General features: G+C 40.4%; 1 protein-coding gene and 1 pseudogene across 1 annotated transcript in view; both read left to right on the top strand.

Annotated features, from left to right (window-relative positions):
* The window catches only part of UTRN (utrophin), a 704,039-nt gene that overhangs the window by 498,785 nt on the left and 182,321 nt on the right, over positions 1–22,933 (top strand). The gene's annotated exons all lie outside the window — the stretch shown is intronic.
* Positions 2,360–3,126, top strand: LOC102847223 (annotated as a pseudogene).

The following is a 22,933-nucleotide window of genomic DNA, read 5'->3' as shown; positions in this document are numbered from 1 at the left end:
ATTCATTCATTGCTGCCCTTTTCTCCCCACCTACTCACCCTCACCCCTACCCCCAGTTCACGCCTCTCCTTGAAAAGCAAAAGAAAAACTCCTTCATTGGTACACAATTCCCCCCCACCCCGCACATCCCTACTCCTACACCAAGTATACTCCACTCTACAACCCTCATTCCAGTTTCTTATGATAATCATAATGCCCTAAAATATATTAATTTTAAACTATTCTCTCCCTCATCGGCTTCAATGCAGTAAACATAATTTATCCAGTTTTTCTCAGTGTTACCGCCACCCCAATGTCAGCCTCAGTCTACTTAATCTTATTTTAAAGCTGTGTTATTAGCTCTGTACAAATTCCTGCCTCTGTGAGTTTGAACATTTACTTTGTTAAGCAAACAGAAATCTATATTAAAATATTATTAATTAACACTCCTTATTCTGTTTTTTTGTATAGTCTAACTCTTTGCTTAACTCACTTTTCATAATTAACTTGGAATCCCTTCACCTTCATTCTCTTATACGGTGCATATCAGCTTGTGTGGGTTGATTACACTCTTCACATGTGACACATATTCTCATTCTGTACTTTTTAAATGTTGTACGTCCATTCTGTCTCCATTTTTAAAATAAGATACACACATACATTCTCTAAAGGAAGCAGCCATTTATGGAATAGGTTGCTGTAGTGCACAGTGATAAGAACTGAAGTATATTTTGTTTTGAATCTTTGTAACTAAGTTATTCAAAATGACCATTTGGGTCTATTTCCTCTTTCTACTTTAAAAAAAAAAGACTATGATGATGAAATGGCTATAAAATGACAGAAAAAAGGAAAATTGTTGGTATATGTCCTGTGTGTGTGTGTGTGTGTGTGTGTGTGTGTGTGTGATATAAATAGAAGATTTAAAGTCACTGATTTTAGATAACCGTATTTTTCTCCTTCGATTTTCTCTTCTATTAATTATTCATATGCCCTTTTTTATGGATTCACATATTAGTGATGGGAGAGAATAACAGAGAGCTCTTTCACTGTAAGTGCTCTTTAAGGAATACAGTCTTGTGTGGCTCCTGGCTTTGATTTAAACCCAGTGGACTTCCTGTTCTGACATTTGTGAGCGGAGTGCGTCTTAGCCTTTCCACTCAGTCCTGGCTGCTCTCTGCCTCCCCTGCCCTCAGGAACTGTGCCCTAGCTTGTGTTATTCTCTGACGGAGAGAGACACATAGTTGTACCTTAGATAGCTGCTCGCAAATTCTGGCATCTCCAGTTGCTACATATCAAAGAAGATGCAGAATGCCTCTGTGACTATGATATGCCTAAACTGTAGTATTTGCAGGGACAGAGGATCAGAGTATCCTGCCCCAGAACTTCTGGATGGGTTTGAACAGTGACCACTCCTAATAGTAGGGAAGTGTTTTAACTGCTTTTCCCATCAAAACTCATCTCAATAAATACTTCTTGAATTAATGAAGCTATATTCTTTGCAGTGCCGCTACTCTTACTGCGTTTACTTACTGAATATCTGCGCCCAAAGGGTTGAGGTAAAACAGGTGGACACCATGCTCTAAATGGGAGTATAACACAGGCTAGGGCACAAATAAAACCTCCAGAAATTCTATGAACTTAGAGAAAAGATGAAAGTTTTGTGTTCAAGACTTTTGTTCATAGGATTGCTATGAGTTGTCTATGACTCGATGGCACTTAACAAGAGTTAGTAATGATTTGGTCAAACAACCCAAGTTACTGCCAGCAATAGAGTATAGAATAGATTGTAAAGTTTGTGGAGTTGTAATGATAGAAACATAAGATTTCCTACCTGTATCAAGCTCTCACAATACATCTGGTGCATTGATAAGTATTGCATTATCTCATTTCACGTCATGAAAGCATATGGCCCTGCCGTCTGCATTTTACATTTAATATTTCACAGTCATACACTTAAGCAATTTATCCACCATCAGTTAAGTGAGCATTGTATTTCAACCCAGTTTAGGATACTTCAAATATATTCATCATTGTTGTTGTGTTGTTAGGCGCTGTCGAGTCGTAGACGACTCATAGTGACCCTATGAACGAAAGGCCTGAGCACTGTTCATAGTTTCCGGAGGCAAACCATTTCGGAAGTGGATGCCACTCTTGCTTCCAGGCTTGTTTTATTTCGGAAGCTCCAGCAGACACTGTCCACCATGCGTAATCATTATAGCTGTCTCATTATTTCTCAAAGTCTTAAAAAATAATCAGGGGACCGGAGGCCGCCTTGGCGACAGGGTGGAGGGGTGATGCCGCCTGTCTCCAAGTGGTCCCGCCTACGCCCCATGCGGGTTTCTTTTAAGCCTCTGTAGTGTCCATCCCCCTGCTCAGGCCTATGGAGCCCGCGCGAGACTATCCGCGGGGGCGCCTTTTCCGCCATCCTCCCCGCTGGGGCCATTGATGTAAGTGACCTCCGGCCAGTCCCAGACAATCAGGAAGTTTTCTGCCATCGCGAGATAGACCAGAATCTGATCGTGGAACTTCTGGAGCTGCAGGCCCACGTGCGAGGCGAGGCGGCAGCGAGGTACCACTTTGAGGACGTTGGCGGGGTCCAGGGCGCGAGGGCTGCACAAGTGGAGGCCGTGCAGGCCTTCCCTTTGGAGAAGTTGGCCCTGGGGGGCTGCTGTCAGGAAGCCTGGGTCCTTTCTGGCAAACAACAGGTAGCTAAGGAAAACCAGCAGGTAGCAAAGGAGGTGACGCTACACCAAGCCCTACTGCGGCTGACCCAGTACCAGACCGACCCAGTACCAGACCGATCTCCTGCTCACCTTCAATCAGCCCCCGTAAGGAAGGAGAATAGGTGGAAGAAAAGTGGGTGACAGGGCCTCCAGTAGAATAGGGCTGGGTGGGGCCTTGAAGGAAGTGAGAGAGAGAGAGAGGACTAGAAGTTTGGGGTCTCTGATAGTGAGGTAGTCTGGGGAACAGGAAGAGGAACTTCTGAACTGGGATGATCTCTTCTCTCCATCTGTTCCCCCAAGCCCTGACAACAGTTCATCTCTTGGCCCTGAAAATCTGTCACCCCCACCCTGGAGCCTGGGTGACTTTGAACAGCTGTTGACCAGTCTGACCCTTCATGATCCCAACATCTTTGGTCCCCAATAAAATGTAAGATGCCCAGTTATGTAAGGGAAACAAAGGGTTGGATTTGGTTCCCCTCATTCTGTCCTTCTGTGTAAACAGAAGACACCTCCACTCTGCAGAAATAAACTTACTTTATAATAAAAAAAAATAATCAGAAGGCATGCTAATTGTCTCAAAGCTGGTTCTTAGCTCATTCATCATTAGTTCAAAATATATTTTTTGGACAACTTCTATGTGTCAGCACCATTCTTTAGTTTTTGTTAACTGTAATCATTTACAAATCCGGGAAACTATGGAGAGAGCCTTATGAAATTTCTGTTGCAGACCCCATTATTTGTCTCTCTTTGCTGACATTATAACTCAGCTTGGTGATGTGGTGTGAAAGTTAGCAATGTGTCTCTCCCTCTTGTATGCTGTGAAGTGTCACTTTCCTGTCTTGGTCTAAGGAAGAGTCTAATAGCCATTTTTCTCCTCCTATATATTTTTTTTATCTGTCATTTGAGAATGTATTGTTTGTTGTTGTTGTTGTTGTTATGTGACATCTAGTCGTTTGCAACTCATAGCGACCCTATGAACAATAGCTCTAAACGTTGTTCTATCCTGTGCCAACCTAGCCATCTCAAATGCACTCACCCCCACTGCTCCAGTCACAGAATCAATCCATCTCATTGAAGGTCTTCCTTTCCTGTGCCATCCCTCTACTCTGCCAAACATGATGTCCATCTCCATGGACCAGTCCCTCCTTGCAACATGCCCAAAGTATGTCAGACGAAGCTTCAGAATTCTTGACTCCAAGGAGCATTCTGGCTTCACCTTCTCCAGGACAAACCTGTTTGTTCTCCTAGCATTCCATGGTATATTCAACACTCTTATCCAGCACCACAGCTCAAAGGCATCAATTCTCTTTCTATCAACTCTATTCACTGTCCAACTGTCTGATGCACATATTTGCAAAGACTATAGATTTGTCCTGGAAAGGGTTAAACCGGGTGTCTCCTTGGAGGCAAGGATTCTGAGTCTCCATCTAACATACTTTGGACATGTTGTGAGGAGAGACCGGTCCTTAGAGAGGAACATCATGCTTGGGAGGGTGGAGGGACGACGCAGGAGAGGAAGGCCCTCTATGAGGTGGATTGATTCAGTGACTGGGATAATTGATGGGAGTGTCAGAGACAGTGCGATTGGCACAGGACAGAGCGGAGTTTAGGGCTGTTGTACATAGGGTCGCTATGAGTTGCAGGCGACTTAATGGCACATAACAAACAACAACAACAACATAGCCTGGATCAGGCGCACCTTAGTCTCCAGCCTGACATCATCGTTGCTCTTCAGTACTCTAGAGAGGTCTCTCACAGCCAACTTTCCCAATGCAATTCTTCTCTTGATTTCCTGGCTACTGTTACCAAGCGTATTGGTTGTGGAGCCAAGCAAACTAAAACTGTGAATTATCTCAATCTCTTCCACCATCCATACTGATGCTGCCAATTGGTCCAGTGGTGAGACTCTTTGTTTTCTTGATGTTGAGCTTCAGTCCATATAGGAGACTGCAGTCCTTGACCTTCTGCAGCAAGTGCTTCAGGTCCTCAGTTGCAGCAAGCAGGGTTGTGTCATCTGCATGATGTATCACAAATGTTAAGTATTGTAATATAATTAGTCATTAATTATCCATCAGGTAGACTCATTTTCTAATATTCTATAGTGCTAACTTTGTACTAAATTAGTATGCAGTGTACATTAGTTATGTGTCCTTGGATGGTGCAAATATTTGATGCATTTGGCTGCTTGACCATAAGGCTGCATGTTTGAGCCCACCTAGGAATGCCTCTGTAAAGAGGTTTGGTGATCCGCTCCCAGAAAAACATCAGCCATTGCCTATACTATGGAGCACAAATTTACTTGGACACTCATGGGATCATGTGAGTTAGAACTGACTGGACAACAAATGAATAGATGCTGTTTGAATTAATCAATTTATGGGCTTATGGGGGAAAATAGCACCATTTAACTTTTTCCTGGTATAGCTCTTGCCAGTAAGGAAAAGCATGATTTCTTTGGGGTGAGCATTTCTGATTAGGTCTCTGTTGAATCATTAGGCCTTGATGGGTCAGTGATCTTCTCTAGGGTGGCCGGAGTACATGAAGGCATTGATTAATTGCTCTCACACCATTTCTGTGCCTCAATTTCCCCATCTATAAAACTCCATAATCCCCATAACACTTTGCCGTTGAGTCTCTCCTCTTGCTCTCTGTTCTCCAGCAGTTCTTCATATGTCTTATCTCATCTCACTAAGGGCCTGGGTACCCTCTGTTTCACCCACCCCCACCCAGCCCTCCCAGCCCTGCTCCCTTACTGGGTAAATTCATCATCCTTCAGTGTCACCAATGTGGATTATGTAGAAAGTGGGGGGGGGGGACCCAACCAAAACACCTCAAGAAATAAAAGCTTGAAATGAGATTTTTTCACCTTTTCTATTTAGGTTGTAACATACGCTATTTTGTTGTGAGTAAAGGCTTGACAGATGTCATGTGCATGAGCTAGTGTGTGTATGTGTATCTGTGTGTGTATGTGTGTGAAAATGTGAGCTACCAGGTATAAGTGCAGTCAGTTGACAGTTAATGTGTGTGTCTGCGTGGAGGTGACGGTACCCTGAAGAGGGTTCAGGAATGGTGGTTGTCCTCTCATACATGAGATAATTTGGGTTTAAAATGACACTAAGTGCAGTTACCAAGGGCTGTGGGAGTGGAAGGGCCACTGAGCTGGGATGAAATCGCCTTTATTTAAGAGCAGACTGTCACTGACTAGTTGGGTGACCCTGAAAAACCTCCTGGACTTCTCCAGCTTTACTTCTCAGGTCTGTAAAATACTAAGTAATTCCATCTGCCTACACAAACTTATTCTGAGAATCAAATGAAATAATGTAAGTTGAAGCATTTTAGAAAAAGTAAATTGCCTTAGGGTAACATATTATTTTACGCAATTATGAGTATTCTGTCAAAAGCAGCCTTCTTCCCCAGCTGCCAAGAATAATGTTTTCTAATCACTATATATTATTAAAATTAGGGCTAATCACTATATATTATTACAAGCAAGGTTCTTTTTAAAGAAATGCAATGCCTACCTGTACTTACTTTCCTTGCAGAACTCTGCCAGCCATAATTACTGAATCAATGTAGTTTAACCTCAATACAGTGGTGTCCTTCCTGCAGGTTCACTTTGCCTATTTTCTGGCTTAACGGTGTTCCTCTGATTTATCCTGAGTATTTTCTTAAAATCAAAACTTCTTATGTGTGTGGATACTTTATGCTTCAAGGCAACTTCTTTTGCCTCCACTCTCTTCCTTAGTCTTTGAATATGTTCTTTCTCTTTGCCTTCAGACTCTTTCTATTAGCCAAGATTTTTCAGTTCTTTGGATACATGTACACTGTGGAATTATTGATTATGACAACTGAAAAGGACCTAGAAACTCGTTAGTCCAGCCCTCTTGCTTGCAGTGGGAGTAAATGAATCAGACTCAGTGTCCTTGGATGAAATCTGTTCACACCCTTCCTCCCCTGCTCTCCCTGGAACAAATTTGCCTAAGGTATACCTGGCAGTATTAGTCTGTGTCTCAAGGGAGATCCTGGAGCAACCCTCACCTGCATGAAGAGTACTGTCAGGGAGAACTAGTACCCCAGTTCCTATTTATCTGCATTTCAAGAAATCTTCCTAGAAATGTCAGCAGCACTGAGTAGCACCCAGTTATCAGGAATCTCTGCCTGTCTTTCCCCAATCATCCATTTCTCTATTCCCAGCTAGTCTTAATTTTTTTTTTTTTATCTTTGAGTGATCCTGAAACCCCTTGCATTTATGACATTGTGATATAGCTTGAAACAGGACATATAATGATTTTAAACTAATGTCTTTCCATAATTAAGTCATCAGCATGTAGATACAGTTCTCTTTTCCTTCACTTTTACCTTAGTCTCTTACAAAATGCTTTATTTTTTTTCTGATTCTCAGATTTTTTAAACCTGTAATTGTCAAAATTAAGTTTAAAAAGCCATTTCCCACTAATGTCAAGGAACTCTTGCTTCTCAGTTTAAAAATACATAATCAGAATCAGCCAAAATCAACCCTTAGAAAACTTGATACTGTTTCAGGCAGGATACTTATTCCCTGAAATTTCCCCATAGTCAGTATCATCATTGTTCTTGTTGTGTACCATCGCGTTAGAACCAACCCATAGCTGACCCTCCAGTGGGCCTTTCCTGAGATAATAATCACAAAGAAGGAGATTGCCCATCCTTCTTCAGAGGAGCATATGGTGGATTTGAATCATGTGCCTTTGGGATTGCAGTGCAGATTCTTACCACTAGGCCACCAGAGTTCCCTACCTTGTATTTGGTTTCTAACTCTTTCTCTGACCTCTTAGGGATTGTTGGAGGTACTTTCTTTTGAACTACAGTGTACCATTTGGGGAAGTGAAATTATTTTTACTTTAATTATTAATTATTTAATTTCTTAGAATCTATTACCCCCACACAAAAAGAAACAAAGAAATGTATTGCTGGCTTATTAATTTTTCAATAGATTAATGATCTTATCAGTATAAGATCTTTAATGTTCTTATGTGCAGATCTTTTAAATCTCTATTTTAAAAGCAATAATATATATCCCTCTATTGTAAATAAGATCACATCCTGAAGGCACATAGTAAACCGGTAGTGCTGATCACTCTTGAATAAGCACTTTCATCTTACAGTGTAGTTTCTGGTGCCATCATCTACAAAAGCTTAGCAGAGTCATAGGAGTGGAGGTGCTGTGGACGGGATCCCTCACTATTAAATGACGCAGAAGTTCTTTGCAGTGAGGAAAGATTTTAGAATCATGTGAAGAATATACACAAAAGAATTATGAATAAATATTTCACTGTTTTACTCATATACTGAACAATTTTGAGAGGTCTGGTGGCTTAATGGTAAGGAATTGCCCTGCCAACTCAATGTACATGGCTCAAATCCACCCACCACTGCTCCGTGGGACAAAGATGGGCAGTTTCCTCCAGCGGAATTTGCTGCCTCTGAAACCCTGCTAGAAGGTTAGGTATGGGTCAGTTCTGACTCAGCAGTACACAACAACAACAACAACTGAACCATTTATATGCTCAAGCTTATTTACAACTTTCGTGGCTCTTCTCATGACAGAGTGTCTTGTATTAGGGCTGTCTGTTGCAAAGATCCAGATACTGAGATTAGTGTTAAGATAGACCTTGTTTCAGTTCTCTCCTCTTTTTCCCCCTTGGCTGTATGATTTAAATCCTGGGAGATGTTGTAGAATCTCCTTAGTCCTCAGTTTCTGCCTGTAAATCCACGTACGTTGTTAGCACAGTGCATATAGTACATGCTCAATGATCAGTAGCTGTTGGAGGTATTCTTTCTATTGTCAGGTATGTTTTTAGTTCTGACTACCTTTTTGTATTTTTCCTTAAATTCATTGTCTGGACACTGTTGCTCTTAGGGCCTCTGCCGTGCGTTCTTATGCACCAGTGAATGACACCAGAACACTGGCAAGCCGTGTCGTCCTCAGCATTGTTGCTGTGTTTAGCACAGCCACTGTACAAATCCCATGTTTGAGCCCTGTAATGCCATAAATTATGTTAATTATTTCACCTTATTTACATCTCAAAGGATAACTTAGAGCACTCCGGAAATTGGATGAAGTTACTGAAGTTGTATCCTTGATACTTTACAGAAGGCAAGATTGAATCCTAGACACTAGATCATTTATTTCTGCCCTTAATACAGTCAAACAAGTTATTACAGAAGGGCCAAGCCTGTAGGATATATCAGCATGCCTTACCTCTAGTTAACTTCTTAGAGGTTAAAAAGCAAATGATAAATCTTTAATCGTGAATAAAATTGCCTTTAAAGACTGTCGATGTTTGAATGTTGCCATAACTTATAAAGGAACACAGTTCAGAATTACATTATCTTAGATTTGCATTTGTCTGGCTTTATCCTGGACCCACCTGGCTTTCCCTGTGACGGATAACTATAATCGGTGTCTCTGATGTCAGATTTATGTTTGCAGTCACTCCAGTTTCTTTGAGGTTGATTTATGGAAACTAGTGCCTTCTCAGAGTCTCCTGGTTGACACATTAGTTCTCTGTTCTAGTTATTCTAATAAGCATCTGTGGTTTAATGGCATGTTCTGTAATTATTCTTTGATAATGATAATGCCAGTCGCTTGACTGACTAGTTTATTGATTGATTTATTCCTTTATCCTCTCTTTGTTGAATGCCTTATTTCTGCCAAGTACTGACATTCATGCTGCAGCAACAAAAAAAGCAAGAAGGCAAATTCTCAGTAGTTACATCAGTGACTTATCTGAACCGTTCCTGTTCTAGAGTTCCATGCTCCAGGTTTGCTGGCTGTATCCAGAAGGGTCTCAATGGATAGAAATGTTTTAGGTAATAACTCCAAGATTTCCAATTAAGATGATCTCTTACGGTTATGTTTCCAAGTGCTTCGTGTTTCTGAACACTGGATAATTATGGATAAAACATAGAAAAGATAGAAAACCAAGCATAGTTGGGCACCAAAGCAAGACAAATACTTTAAAGACCAGGAACAAAGCCTAAAAGCAGTTAGCGAGGCTGGTGCCGGTTGTAACTGCGTAATCAGGCCCGGCCCAAGGGCCTTGGCAGTGAGCATAGCGAGCCCTGCTCGGAACCTCCCTCTCGCACGTTAAAATGAGTGATTCACCACTTGGCACCCGTTCCTTCATTCCTTCGCAAGTCTGAGTGTCCTGAGAACTGATATTATGCAACATCAGTGTACTTGCCTCCCTTAATTAAATGCTTTTACTCTGCTCTGATGATTTTGACAGCGACCCAGAACAATGATACATTGTCCCTATTTGTTGTGGGCTGTTGAATCAGGACCAATTCATAGCTGACCCCTCCAGCATATTTTCAGAGGCAGTAAATTGCAGGGGAGGAGATTGCCTGTTCCATTCCTATGGTGTAGCTGGTGGATTCAAACCCTGTGCCTTTAGGATTGCAGTGCAGCTTCTTCCCACTAGGTCACCACAGCCCCCTTGTCAGCAATAATCGTACTAAATGCTTTGTTAAATACATAAATAACGTATGTACAAAACCACTGAGGACAGGCAGTCAACTTGTTGGAGATTAATAATAATAATAATAATAATAATAATAATAATAATAAATAAAAGAAATAAGTCATGAAATACTGCAGTGTTCCAGAGAGATTTTGTTGTACGGTGCTGTTGAGTCAAACATGACTTTATAGCGACCCTCTAAACAATGGATCTGAACCCTATAATGCCTCGCTTGTCATAAACAACAGTAATCGATTGCTATCAGTATTTCTTAGAATTGTTGATATTTTTGTCTTGACAGTTTTCATCTATTTTGTTTTGCTTAAAATGGTCCAGGTTATATGAGTTGTTTTAATTACATGAGACCATGGTGCTAAATAAAAAGGTGTGATGTATTAGGCTGCTAACCAGAAGAAGGTCAGCAGTTTGAATTCACCAGCCGCTTCACAGGAGGAAGAAAGGTAGTCTTGCCTAGAAAGATTTACAGCCTCGGAAACCCACTAAAGAGTCTCTGAGTTGGAATCAACTTGACGACAATGAATTTTGCTCTGGTATTGACTGATTACAGGCCAGCAAAACTAGCCCCCATTAACGAGTCTGAGAAGTATAGGTTGTTTTCCATTCTTTATAAGAATCAGTTTAATAAGTAACAGTCTTGTTGCTTTTTTACATGTTGTTGTAGTTGTTATATGTTGAGTCCCCTGCAACCCATAATAACCCTGTGTACAGCAGTTCTGAACCCTTCCCTGACCTAAGCCAGTCTCATTGACTGTGGCACACCAACCCTCATTGCCGCAGTTACTGCATCAATCCATCTCATCCGAGGTCTTCCCCTCCTGCGCTGTCCCTCCACCCTCCCAAGCATGATGTCCTTCTACAAGGACCAATCTCTCCTGACCACATGTGCAAAGTATGTGAAACAGAGCTTCAGAATCCTAGCCTCGAAGGAGAAACTTGGTTTCACCCTCTCCAAGACAGACCTTTTGTTTTCTTGGCACTCCATGCTATTTTCAAGACTCTTCTCTGGAACCACAACTCAAAAGTATTGATTCTTCTGTCATCCTAAGTCATTGTCCAGCCCTTTGATGCATAACAAGTAATTGAAAAGACCATTGCTTGGATTAGGCACATTTGAGTTTTTTAGACTGACATTGTTGCTTTTCAGCACTCTGGAGAGGTCCCTGATAGCAGTTTTTCCAATGCAATTAGTCTTTTGATTTTCTGACTGATGATGCTAAGAGTGTTGATTGTGTAGCTAAGCAAACAGTATTTGTTAAAAATCTCAATCTCTTCTCCACCCATCATGGTGCTGCCAGTTGACCCAGTGGTAAGAATCTTTGTCTTCTTGATAATTGAGCTTCAATCCTTATTGAAGACTATGGTCCTTGACCTTCTGCAGCAAATGCTTCAGGTCCTCCTCAGTTTCAAGGTTCTGTCATCTGCATAATGGAAGTTGTTAATGAGTCTTCTTCCAGTTCTGATGCCACATTCCTCCTCATAAATTCCAGCCTCCAGAATGATCTGTCTGCATATAGATTGAAAAGGTATGGAAACAGGATATATCCCTGACACACTGCTTTTTTTATTTTGAATCATGCAGTGTTTCCCTGCTCTGTTCTGAGGACTGCTTCCTGATCCAACTATAGGTTTTGCATAAGCACAATCAAGTGTTCTGGGATTCCCATTTTCTTCAAGGTTAGCCACAATTTGTTGTGTTCCTAACAGTCAAATGCCTTTCCTCATAGAGATACATATTTATTTCCCTCTAATGTCAAAATAAGTTACTACCTTAAATGTATAGTGGTTTAGTAAATCTGCTTTAGAATAAATACATACAGCTGAATGTTCCCATACAGAAACTTAAATTTATAATATAGAATTTGAGTCTTATATAAAGTGAGGTCACATATCTGTAACCTCAACTTCATGCACGAAAAAAATTACCAATATGTAGTTACCAAATGTATAGTTAATGTTTAATGTCCATTTGTGATGGTCTGGATATATTTAAAGACAAAATACTTGAAGACTGGATAAAATCATAGATGCCATTGTACTCTTCAATTTGTATTTCATTTTCATAGCATTGCAAATATCATGTTATATAAGGGCAGTTATCTGAGGCCTAGTGGCATTTCTCCAGTAGAAATGCATGTTTGAGTTTAGACAAACAAATCACCAAGAATAATTGAAAGTACATGATTCCAGTATCATTTCTTATTTTTGTCCATTTCCTCGGGGCTACACTGTCCTTTACTTAACCCACTTTAATGTATATATTTCAGACCTCATTTTGTGAGTCAAGGGATTTGACTTAAACTGACTACTTAAGATACATTCATCAGTTTGTTCATTAAATTAGCAGATTTGTGTCTTTGCCTTTAAAACAGGGTGCCTGGCGGGGATGGGGGGTGGGGGAGGTGGCCTGTCCCCACGAACCTAAACTGATTTGAGACTCTGCCTGCCACATCTATCATTTTGATGTTTCAAGGTTACCTATGGTAGAAAATTGGCCTTTTTCCAAAACAGATCAAAATTCATTTCCAAGTCCCCCTCCACCCATTTTGCCTTCTGTGCTGCTTTTATTTATATCAGACTTACAGCTCCTTAAGTCTATGAGTAAAGCTCTTCCTTGTGCCTAAACTCAGTTCTCTTTCTGTGTCTTCTCTCTGCCTGTCCCATCCCAGTTCTTTGTATGAACCTAATCTCACCTAAAATTAATAAGCATCATTGGAATCTTATCGCACTGGGCTATGGAACAACGAGGTTTAAAAGGAGAGATGAGGTGTCCTGGTTTCTCTGGCACTGGTAATTTGGACCACAAACCTAGGAAAATTCAGAAACATAAAGCTAAGTGATAAAGGCCACTTCTCTTTTTGGGTCTATGTTAAGTGACCTGCCTCTTGACATATTTAATCACAAAGATAACTTTTAATTTTCTACTTGTTCATTCATTCATTCAAAGACATTTCATGGTGCATCTGCTATTTGTCACACGCTTTGCTGCTCTTGTTTGGTGCCACTGTGTACTCCTTTAATTCCTGATCACCTGAGACACAGTGGAAAAACACTATACAGTCCTATATCATGCATGCGGAGCACGTGTAGATAAGCTAGTTTAGTTTTGTACCATAGAGTCTTCATTGGTGGATTACTTTTTTTTTTTAACTCTCATAAGTCTAACTTTTATTAAGATTGTCTGAGAAATTTTAGTTGGGTTTTTTTTTTTACTTCCATTCATTCATTGTTGCACTTTTCTCCCCACCTCCCCCCGCCAAGTTCGCTCCTCTCCTTGAAAAGCAAAAGAAAAACTCCTTAATTGGTACATAATCACCCCGCACACCCCTACCCCAACCCTCACCCCAAGTATACTCCAGTCTGCAACCCTCATTCTGGAATCTTATGATAATCAAAATGCCCTAAAATATATTACTTTTAAACTATTCTCTCCCTCATTGGCTTCAATGCAGTAAACATAATTTATCCAGTTTTTCTCAGTCTTACCACCACCCTGATGTCAGCCTCATTCTACAACTGTGGAACCATATAATATTTGTCCTTTTGTGACTGAAATATTTCACTCAGCATAATGTCCTTCAGGGTCACCCATTTTGAATAATATTGCATGAGTTCCTTGTTTTTCAATGCAGCGTAGTATTCCATTGTGTGAATATACCACAGCTTCTCTATCCATTCGTTTGTTGATGGGCACTTAGGTTGTTTCCAACTCCTTGCTATGGAGAACAAAGCCCTGATGAACGTGGGTGTTCATATATCTGCTTGGATGTCGGTCAAATGGTATCTCTGTTTGCAACTTTTTGAGAAAGTGTCACACCACTTTCCACAGTGGTTACACCATTTTGCACTCCCACCAGCAGTGAATAAGGGTTCCAGTCTCTCCACAACCTTGCCAGCATTTGTTGCTTGCTATTCTGTTAAAGTTTGCTAGTCTTACTGCAGATTCTAGCCACTTCTTCTGTTGTTTTTGTTGTTTCGGTGCCATCAAGTCTAGTGTGACTCATAGTGGCCCTGTAAACAGCCGATCTTTCCTGCACCGTCTTTATCATTCCTGACACCCATGAGCTCATTGCCACAGTCACTGTATCATTCAGTCTCATTTGAGGTCTTCTTCTTTTTCACTGACCCTCCACCTTTCCAAATATAATGTCCTTTTCCAAGGAATTATTGTTTTTAGGTTCTGTTGGGCCAGATACATCTCTTGGCAGTCTGGGGAACAACAGACCTGAGCCCTGTCCTGTCCTGTGCCATCCTCACCATTTCTGACACACTTGAGCCCGTCTCATTGAGGGTCTTCCTCTCTCTTGCTGACCCTCCATCTTTCCAAACATGATGTCCCTTTCCAAAGGAGAGCCTCTGCTAGCCACATGTCTGAGCAATAGCCTGCCCTAAAAGTATGTAATATGAAGCTTTTCCATCCTCGCCTGCAAGGAGCACCCTTTTTGTTGTTGTTATTTTAAACACAGGCCGTATTTTTATAGTCCATCTTAATGTAGAAGTTCTGCAGGGCACTGTTCAGTGTCACAGTGAGGCCTAGCCTCCACTTACAGAGTTCTCACTACGCCAGAGATACGTTGGCAGGAAATCAAACCCAATTGCCCACGTTTTACCACCAGGCCACCACGATCAATTACAATTCAAGCTCACTGCCATCAAGTTAGGGAACTCTGGTAGCATTGTGGTAAAGAACTGAACGGCCAGTGCTAAGGTACAGAGTTCAAATTCACCAGGTGTTCTGCAGTGGAAAGATGTGCAGTCTTCTCCCATGCAATTTTACTGCCTCTGAAAACCCGCAGGAGGTTCAACTCTGGGCCACTTCCAACTTGATGATACACAGCAACAATAACAGTGATCAAATTGGTTTTGACTCATAGTTATCCTCCTTGTCTCAATGATTCGCCATCAAGATCCCCCCAATCTGTAAATCTTAACAGAAGGACACATCCCATTTCCCAAGGAGCAAAGAATGGCTGGAAGATTTGAACCACCAGAGGCGTAGGACCTTTCAGCCAGCAGCCCAAGGTGCTGAGGGTTGCACCGCCAGGACCAGCAATGTAGACCCTTGGAATTCATTGGTTTTTAAGACAGTTTTTAAAATCCTAGAGTTCACAGTCTAGCAGTGAAGACTCACTGGAAAACAAGAGACTATAGTCATATCAGAAGCACTCAAATGTGGGCACAGGCAGCCAGCCAGGAGGCACAGATGAATCCTGATTATTATTTTTGTTTGAGAGTATAAGGGAAGGCTTGACTGAGCAAATAGCTTGAGCCTTTAATAAGTAAGAGCTGATTAAAGCAGTGTTATCAAAACTCCTGGAGGGAGAAATCCTCCAAATGAACCATGACATGATTTGGAGCAAGCACTAAACTAGACCTCCTTCCTACCTCTGTTTTGATCATGCCTCGAGCAAAGCACAAAGAGAAAGAAAATGCACCTTTGGCACCTAATACAGTAGCTGACAGAGATGGGCAAGCAATGTCTTTACGACACGAAGGAGTATATTTCTGTGTGCAGGTGTTTATAAAAATGTAGTAAGAGTTCTATTTTATTACACCCAGAACCCAGAGGACTCTTGGCTTGGTTTTAGCATTACTGCTCCGCCTTCTGATCCAGCCATCATTCTTGATGTCCATGGGATGGAACCAAAAATATATTAAGTGTTCTTTTAAGAATGTTAACCAAAACTTTTAAAGCACCCTGTAGGAGATTCCTCCTCCCTTTCTTCTGCATACCAACAAAAACTATGCCTGTTTTCTTTTTCTCTTTTTATGTGGTTTTATTAATGCTATCAAATTTAATGGCTCTTCTGCCCTTTTTGGCTGTCACACCATAATGACTTCAGATCTATGTAGGCTGATTTAGCTTAGAAAGCAAGGTGCGAGGGCATTTAGTGAACTGCTTTGGAGCAGATTCTTCATACGTCAGTATCAATTATTTATTTCTGCTCTCTCCAGTAAACAATTAAGAGGGTATTTTTCTTAAGATCAGAATCCAGGGAATGCTATTGTACCAACAATGCCGCTATTTCCTTTACTTCTGATGCCTTCCATCCTTAGCCAGATGGATAGCTGTGAGAAGGATGCTATGACAGGTTTAACGCTCTGCTTTTATAACGTTGAGATTGTTAGTCATTTTTAATGTCAGCCTACACAGTATTTTGCACTGTGATGTTACTATTGCATCAGTTCTAATTCTAGAAGCCCTATGTAGATTGGAGCCCAGTACTGAAGAGAACTCTGCATTGAGGCCTGCAGTCTATGGAGCTGGACCTGTATGCTTTTTTCTCCTTTTCATCTTTCTTCGTCCTTTCTTTTTCTTGTTACGCTAAAGTATCCATTTTCATGTTTTAAAAGCCATTACATTTTAGAGATATTTCTCCTAGCTGAATAATAATAAAGATAATAGCTTAGAAATATAAGCAACAGTCTTTTTGAAATTGCTAGAAGGAATTTTAATTACATGAAATATTTGAATTCTAAGAGAATGAACACAATTATACTTTATGTTTTAATAGTGTAGTCTATTAAAGAAGTTACCATTTTTCCTCCTCCTGTCTTAATACTGCAATGATTATTCAAACCAAGACTTTGACAAATCTTTGAAGGGAAAAATGAATTCGCCTATCATTGATTGTGGAAATGGCTTTTAAAATAGAATTTATTCTTTTACCCTCATGTCCTGAAAACTGCCAGATTCATGCAGTGTTTGTAGGAGGTGTGGAACGTACTTTGGTTTGTTCTGGGTGCCTGAGGGCTAGACTGTACCCAATAGGCAGACCAGACCAAGAAGTACCATGTAGAGCCCAAGGTTGCCTGGCCTTAGGAGGCATGATGCAATCTACCATGACCACATGGTGAGGACAATTAAGAGTGTATCACAGAGGGTAGGGGGCTTCCTGGTTGGCAAGAACAGCTGCTCTCAGAAAGGGGATGCATCCCTTGTGGATATGTAAACTTCTAGTTGGGAGTCTTTCCAGACCTCACTCTCTGCTTTTCTTAGTTTGTATCCGTTTGGCTTTGATAAATCTGTCCATGAAAGTATGCTAGTGGTTTCATGAGAGTCTGTGAGTTCTTCCAGCAACTTAAATACCTTAAAGGGGCAAAGGAAATAGCAGGACAGAAAGTCAGGGTTTCATGTGAACGCCCAGGCTTACAGCTGGCTTCTTGAAGAGTCGATCAACCCTGAGTCCTTGGCCAGTGGAACAGAAAGTTGGGATTTCTTGTGAACTTCTGGAGCAACAATTTCACATCTGCCTGTTTTACCTTCTGAAGAACTGTGTCCTTTAATGTGGAAGCTGTGGATGGGATAGGATGAAGGGTTGGACACCCACTTCCAAAATAATAGGCCTTCAAAAACCCTATGTACAATAGAGCACACTTAGAGTAGACCAGCAGATATAGCACCTGAGATTGAGCCGTCGAATTTGAAAACATAAATGAGGAAAAATAGTTGTAGGAAGACAATAATGATTGGAATGTAGCATGTGAGAAGCATGAATGTAGGAAAATTAGACATTGTTAAGAAAGAAATGGAATGCATAAACTGACATACACAATCAACACTCTGGGTACCAGCAGCCAGGAAATCAAAAGATGAATTGCATTGTGAAAATCTGAGGTCAGGGAACCTCTCCAGATTACTGAAGAGCAATGATGTCAGTCAAGAGACCAAGGTGTGCCTGATGCAAGTGATGGTCTTCACAATTACTTTCTATGCACCAGAGAACTGGACAGTGACTAAAGATGACTGAAGAAGAATTGATGCCTTTGAGCTGTGGTGCTGGAAAAGAGTATTAAATATGCCGTGGACCGCTAAGAGAACAAAAAGGTTCATCCTGGAGAGGGTCAAACTAGGCTGCTCCTTGGAGATAAGGATTTTGAAGATCCGTCTGAAATACTTTGGGCATATTGTAAGGAGGTACCAGTCATTGGAGAGAGACATCATGCTGGGAAAGGTGGAGGGGAGAGTGCAAGAGAGGAAGAGCCTGGATGAGATGGCTTGAACTCCGTGACTGGGGTTTTGGGGGTAGGTGTGTCAGAGACAATGAACTTGACTCATGACAGAGCAGGGTTCAGAGCTGCTGTATATAGGGTCTCTATGAGTTGAAGTCAACTCAGGGGTACATAACAATAACAGCAACAGCAGGTATTGGTGAAATGAGATGGACTGGCATGTGAGATTTTAAATCAGACAGTCATATGATCTACTATGCCAGAGATGTAATGGGGAGGGGAAACAAGGTTGCATTCATAGTTAAAAAGGTCATTTCTAGATCCATCTTGAAATACAATGTTGTGAGTGACAAGGTAATATCCAAATACATACAATGAGCATCTGATAATACCACTATCATTCAAATATATGCACAAATAACCAGAGCCAGAGAGGAGGAAATACATGATTTCAACTTTTGTAGTCAGAAATCGATTGAACATGCAACTGAAATGCATTAATAATAATGGGTGACTGGAATGCAAATGTGAGGAACAGGGAAGAAGGATCAGTAGTTGTCAGAAAACATGACTTGGTGACAGAAATGAGGCTGGAGACAGAATGATAGAATTCTGAACAATCAGTGATTTATTAATTTCTAATGTTTTTTATAAGAAACATAAGCAGCAGCTATATTCATGGACTTCACCTGTTGGTATGCGCAGGCTTCAGATCAGTTACATCTGTGGAAGGAATTAGTATCAGCAGTGAAAACTAGACTAGGTGCTGATTGTGGAACAGACCATCACCTACTCAGACGCAAGTTCAAACTAAAGCTAAGGAAAGTTAAATCTAAAGGAACCAAAATTTGACCTTGAGTCCATCTCCCTTGAATTTAAAAGTTATCTCAGGAACAAGTTTGAGGACTTGAAGACCAGATGAGCTGTGGGAGATTATAAAAAAAAAATATTATCCATGAAGAATACAAAATGGCATTATAAAGACAGAGAAGAAAGAAAAGACCAAGATGGGTGTCAGTAGGAACTCTGAATATTACACTAGAGTGCCAAGAATCCAAAGTAAAAGGAAGAAAGCAGGAAGTTAAGAAGCTGAACAGAAGATTTCAGAGGGCAACACAGGAAGACAAAGCAAAGCATAGTGTTACAATGAAATGTGGAAAGAGCTGGAGTCAGAAAAGCAGAAGGGTCAAATTCGTTTGGCATTTCTTAAGCTAAAGGAAGGGAAGAACAAACTTAAGGCTCAAGTTACTATACTTAAAGATGTTATGAGCAGATTATTGAATGATCCAGGAAGCATTAAAGGAAGATGGAAGGAGTACACAAAGTCACTATTCCAAAACAAATTGGCTGACACAGAAGAATCTGATATAACAACATATGAACAAGAGGCAGTGGTAATGAAGGAGGAATTTCAAGTTGCTTTGAAGGAATTGGCAAAGAACAAGGCCCCAGGAATTGATGGAATACCAACTGACATATTTGAACAGACAGATGCCATATTGTATGTGCTTATCAAGTGTGCCAAGAAATCTGGAAGGCAACTATGTGGCCAACTAACTGATCTATATTTGTTCCCATTCAAAAAAAAGCATGATTGACAGACTGTAGAAATTATTGAACAATATCATTGATGCCACATGCAAGCAACATACCTCTGAAGAGTGTCCAAAGACTACTGGAACAGTACATTGACAAAGAACTATCAGAGATACACTCCAGATTTAGAATAAGGCTGTGTCACCAAAGACATTATCATCAACATCAGATGGATCTAGGCTGAAAATACCTGATGTGGGTTTGACTGATAATGAGTTTCTCCAGTGATGCCCCACCCCACAGATATAGCTAATATGTTTCCTTTGTAGTCCATCAGATGAAGTCCATGTGTATAGTTACTGCAAATATGTCTTTTAAAAAGTACTTGTGATTAGTAAATCATGGAACACATAGAATACTATGTAAGAAATACTAACAACGAGAAATAATTCAGATACTCATCACTGGACACATGGTTAAAGAAAGTATGGTACCTTCACACAATACAGTACTACTATGTAATATTAAAAACCAAGGAATTTGAGAAACGTGGATAACATTATGCTGAGGGACACAGGTCAGTCACTAAACTACAGATGCTGTGTAAGATCACTATTATGAAAAACTGAAGGACAGTTTACATGCCTTTTATTAAATCATTTTCAGATGGTTACCAGAAATAGGACGGAAAGGAGTGGGGAGTAAAAATTACCGAATAAATAATAGACACTTAATATGAAGGATGAAAGGAAAGGAAATATGCAGCAAGGTGATAATTAGACATTATAATTAATAACATTAGTTGTAATAAAACCAAAATATATATAATCAATTGAATGAAAAAGCAATATGATTTGTAAACGTTCACTTAAATCACAATAAAATAAAATATTTACAGGTGGGATAACCACAGTGGAAGGCTGCTGTGAGTCAGAACTGACTCGATAGCAGTGTGCTTGTTGTTGTTGTTGTTGTTGTTAGGTGCCATCAAGTTGAGTACAAGCCCAGGAGACGCAATGAATAACAGAACTGAATCCTGTCTTATTCCCTGCCATCTTCATAAGCTCAGACACCCAAGCCCATTGCTACAGTCGCTCTGTCAATCCACCTGAATAAGGGACTTCCTCTCCTTAGTTGTCCCTCCACCTTCCCAAGCTCCAAAGAATAGCCTCTGCTGGCAACATACCCAAAGTATGAGAGATGAAGCTTTGCTGTCTTTTCCTCCAAGGAGCTCTCTGACTGCACTTTCTCCAAGACATACCTGTTTGTTCTTTGGAGGTCCATGGGAGAGTCTCCTCCAAAATCACAGCTCCAGGGCATCAGTTCTTCTTTCATCCTTATTCATTGTCCAGCTCTGAAAGGCATAGCAAGTAATTGGAAATACCAGCACCTCAGTTCTCAAACTTCCATCATTGTTCCTCATCGTTGTTTGGTTTGGGGCAGAGTAATTAAGGAGACTTGGTGGCAGAGAGCATCCAGAATGTCAGTGATTGAAATCTTAACAGCAGCTCCATGGGAAGAGAGTTGGGCAATCTCCTCCCAGAAAGATTTACAGCCTTGGGAACCCAATGAAGAGTCACTATGAATCGAAATCTGTTCAGTAGCAGTGGAGTTTTCATTTTCTTTTATTCGTTGGTGAATGTTAATGTGCCATTCAACACAAGTATTTGTTTCCTAAAGATGCTGTAACAAAGTATTCCATAACGAGTGAATTTTACAAATAAATAAGTAAATAATCAACAAAAAGCAGAATTTTACTGTTTTACAGTTCTGGAGTCTTGAAGTCAAAACACTATCAGTAGGGTCATGCTCTTTGCAGACTTTAGGAGAGGATGTTTGTCTCTTCCACCTTCTGGTAGTCTCCAGTCTTTGCCTTGTGATTGCATACCTTGCATCTTCCCTGTGTCTATGTAGTGTTCTTTCTATAAGGACACCAGGTAGACAGAGCCTTGTCTAGTGACCTCATCTTAACTTCATGCCAGAATTTAAACCTACTTGCATTCAGTAGTTGTTGCCTGTCAGCAGACCTTCTTGGGATTTCTTAGTAAATCTTTATGAGGAGACAACCTATCTTTCTCCTTGGAGCATTTAGTGGATTCAAACCACTGACCTTTCAGATGCCAGTCTAACTTCTAATGCACTACACCATCAGGGATCTGTCTTAACTCATTACATTTCACTGAGCCTATTTCTACAGAGGGTCACAAGCATGAGTATTACAGGCTAGGATTTGAACAGGAATTTTGAGGAAATTCAATTCTATTCTTACTGGCATCTTTGGAAAGTTCTTAAATTAAAACTTGTAGGAGACCTAGGCAGGGACTTTAAAATGCAGAGTCTCTTGTTCAGCATCTATGCCAGCAAATGTTGCCTTTCATAAATAAATCTAATCTCCGTGAGCTCACTGAAGTAAAACGTAATGGAACGGCCTTATGATTATTAGAGCTATGAAAAGTATGCTTCTAAAGCACATTTGTAATTCTTACTAATGCCGTTCTTTCGAAGTAATTTGTTCAGTGGTAGATGGGCTTGGTTCTATTAGACAGTCCTTTCTTAAAAGTATAATTTTAAGTTATGTAAATAATAACATACTACGGATTCTGTAAAATAAAAAAGGAAAAATGGCCCATAATTTCACCACTGTGACAACAACCATTTTCAGTATGCATTATTTCCTTTTTGTATATTCTGTTTTCCCACAGTTTAAATAGGGTCCACAATTATCATCCTGTCTCTTTCATTTAGCTGTGTGCCATTCCTATTTCTTAGCAGTGCTTTATGTTCATTTTCACGATAATTTTTCAAGGTTACCTAATGGTCCCTAGGACAGCCATACCACAGTGAACCGAAATATTTTCCAGCTGTTGGATATTAAGATTCCTTTAATTTTTCTTTTTTTTCCTTCTACTAATAAATAATGTTATAATGAACACCTTTTTTGTTTGTAATTTCTTCTAGATCATTTTCTTAAGCTACCTCCCAAAGGTGGAATTCTTGTTTCACACAGTGTGAGTATAGTAATGACTCTTGATATATTGCCAAGCTGCTTTTCCAAATGATTGTACCAATTTTCTGCTTCCAGCAGTGTATAAAGGTGAAGTTTATCTGCACCCTTGCCTGGTTTTCTCATTCACCCCTCTTTTGTGTCAGTCTTCTGTTGTTGTTAGCACTAAAAGAGTGCCATTTCATGTCAGTACAGGAATTTACAAAATAGTTTTG

The sequence above is a fragment of the Elephantulus edwardii genome, unplaced genomic scaffold, assembly GCF_000299155.1.
Source record: "Elephantulus edwardii isolate Elephantulus edwardi_28Jun2011 unplaced genomic scaffold, EleEdw1.0 scaffold00102, whole genome shotgun sequence".
NCBI lineage: Eukaryota > Metazoa > Chordata > Mammalia > Macroscelidea > Macroscelididae > Elephantulus > Elephantulus edwardii.
Note: the sequence above shows the minus strand (reverse complement) of the source record. Positions and strands in the feature narration are given on the sequence as shown.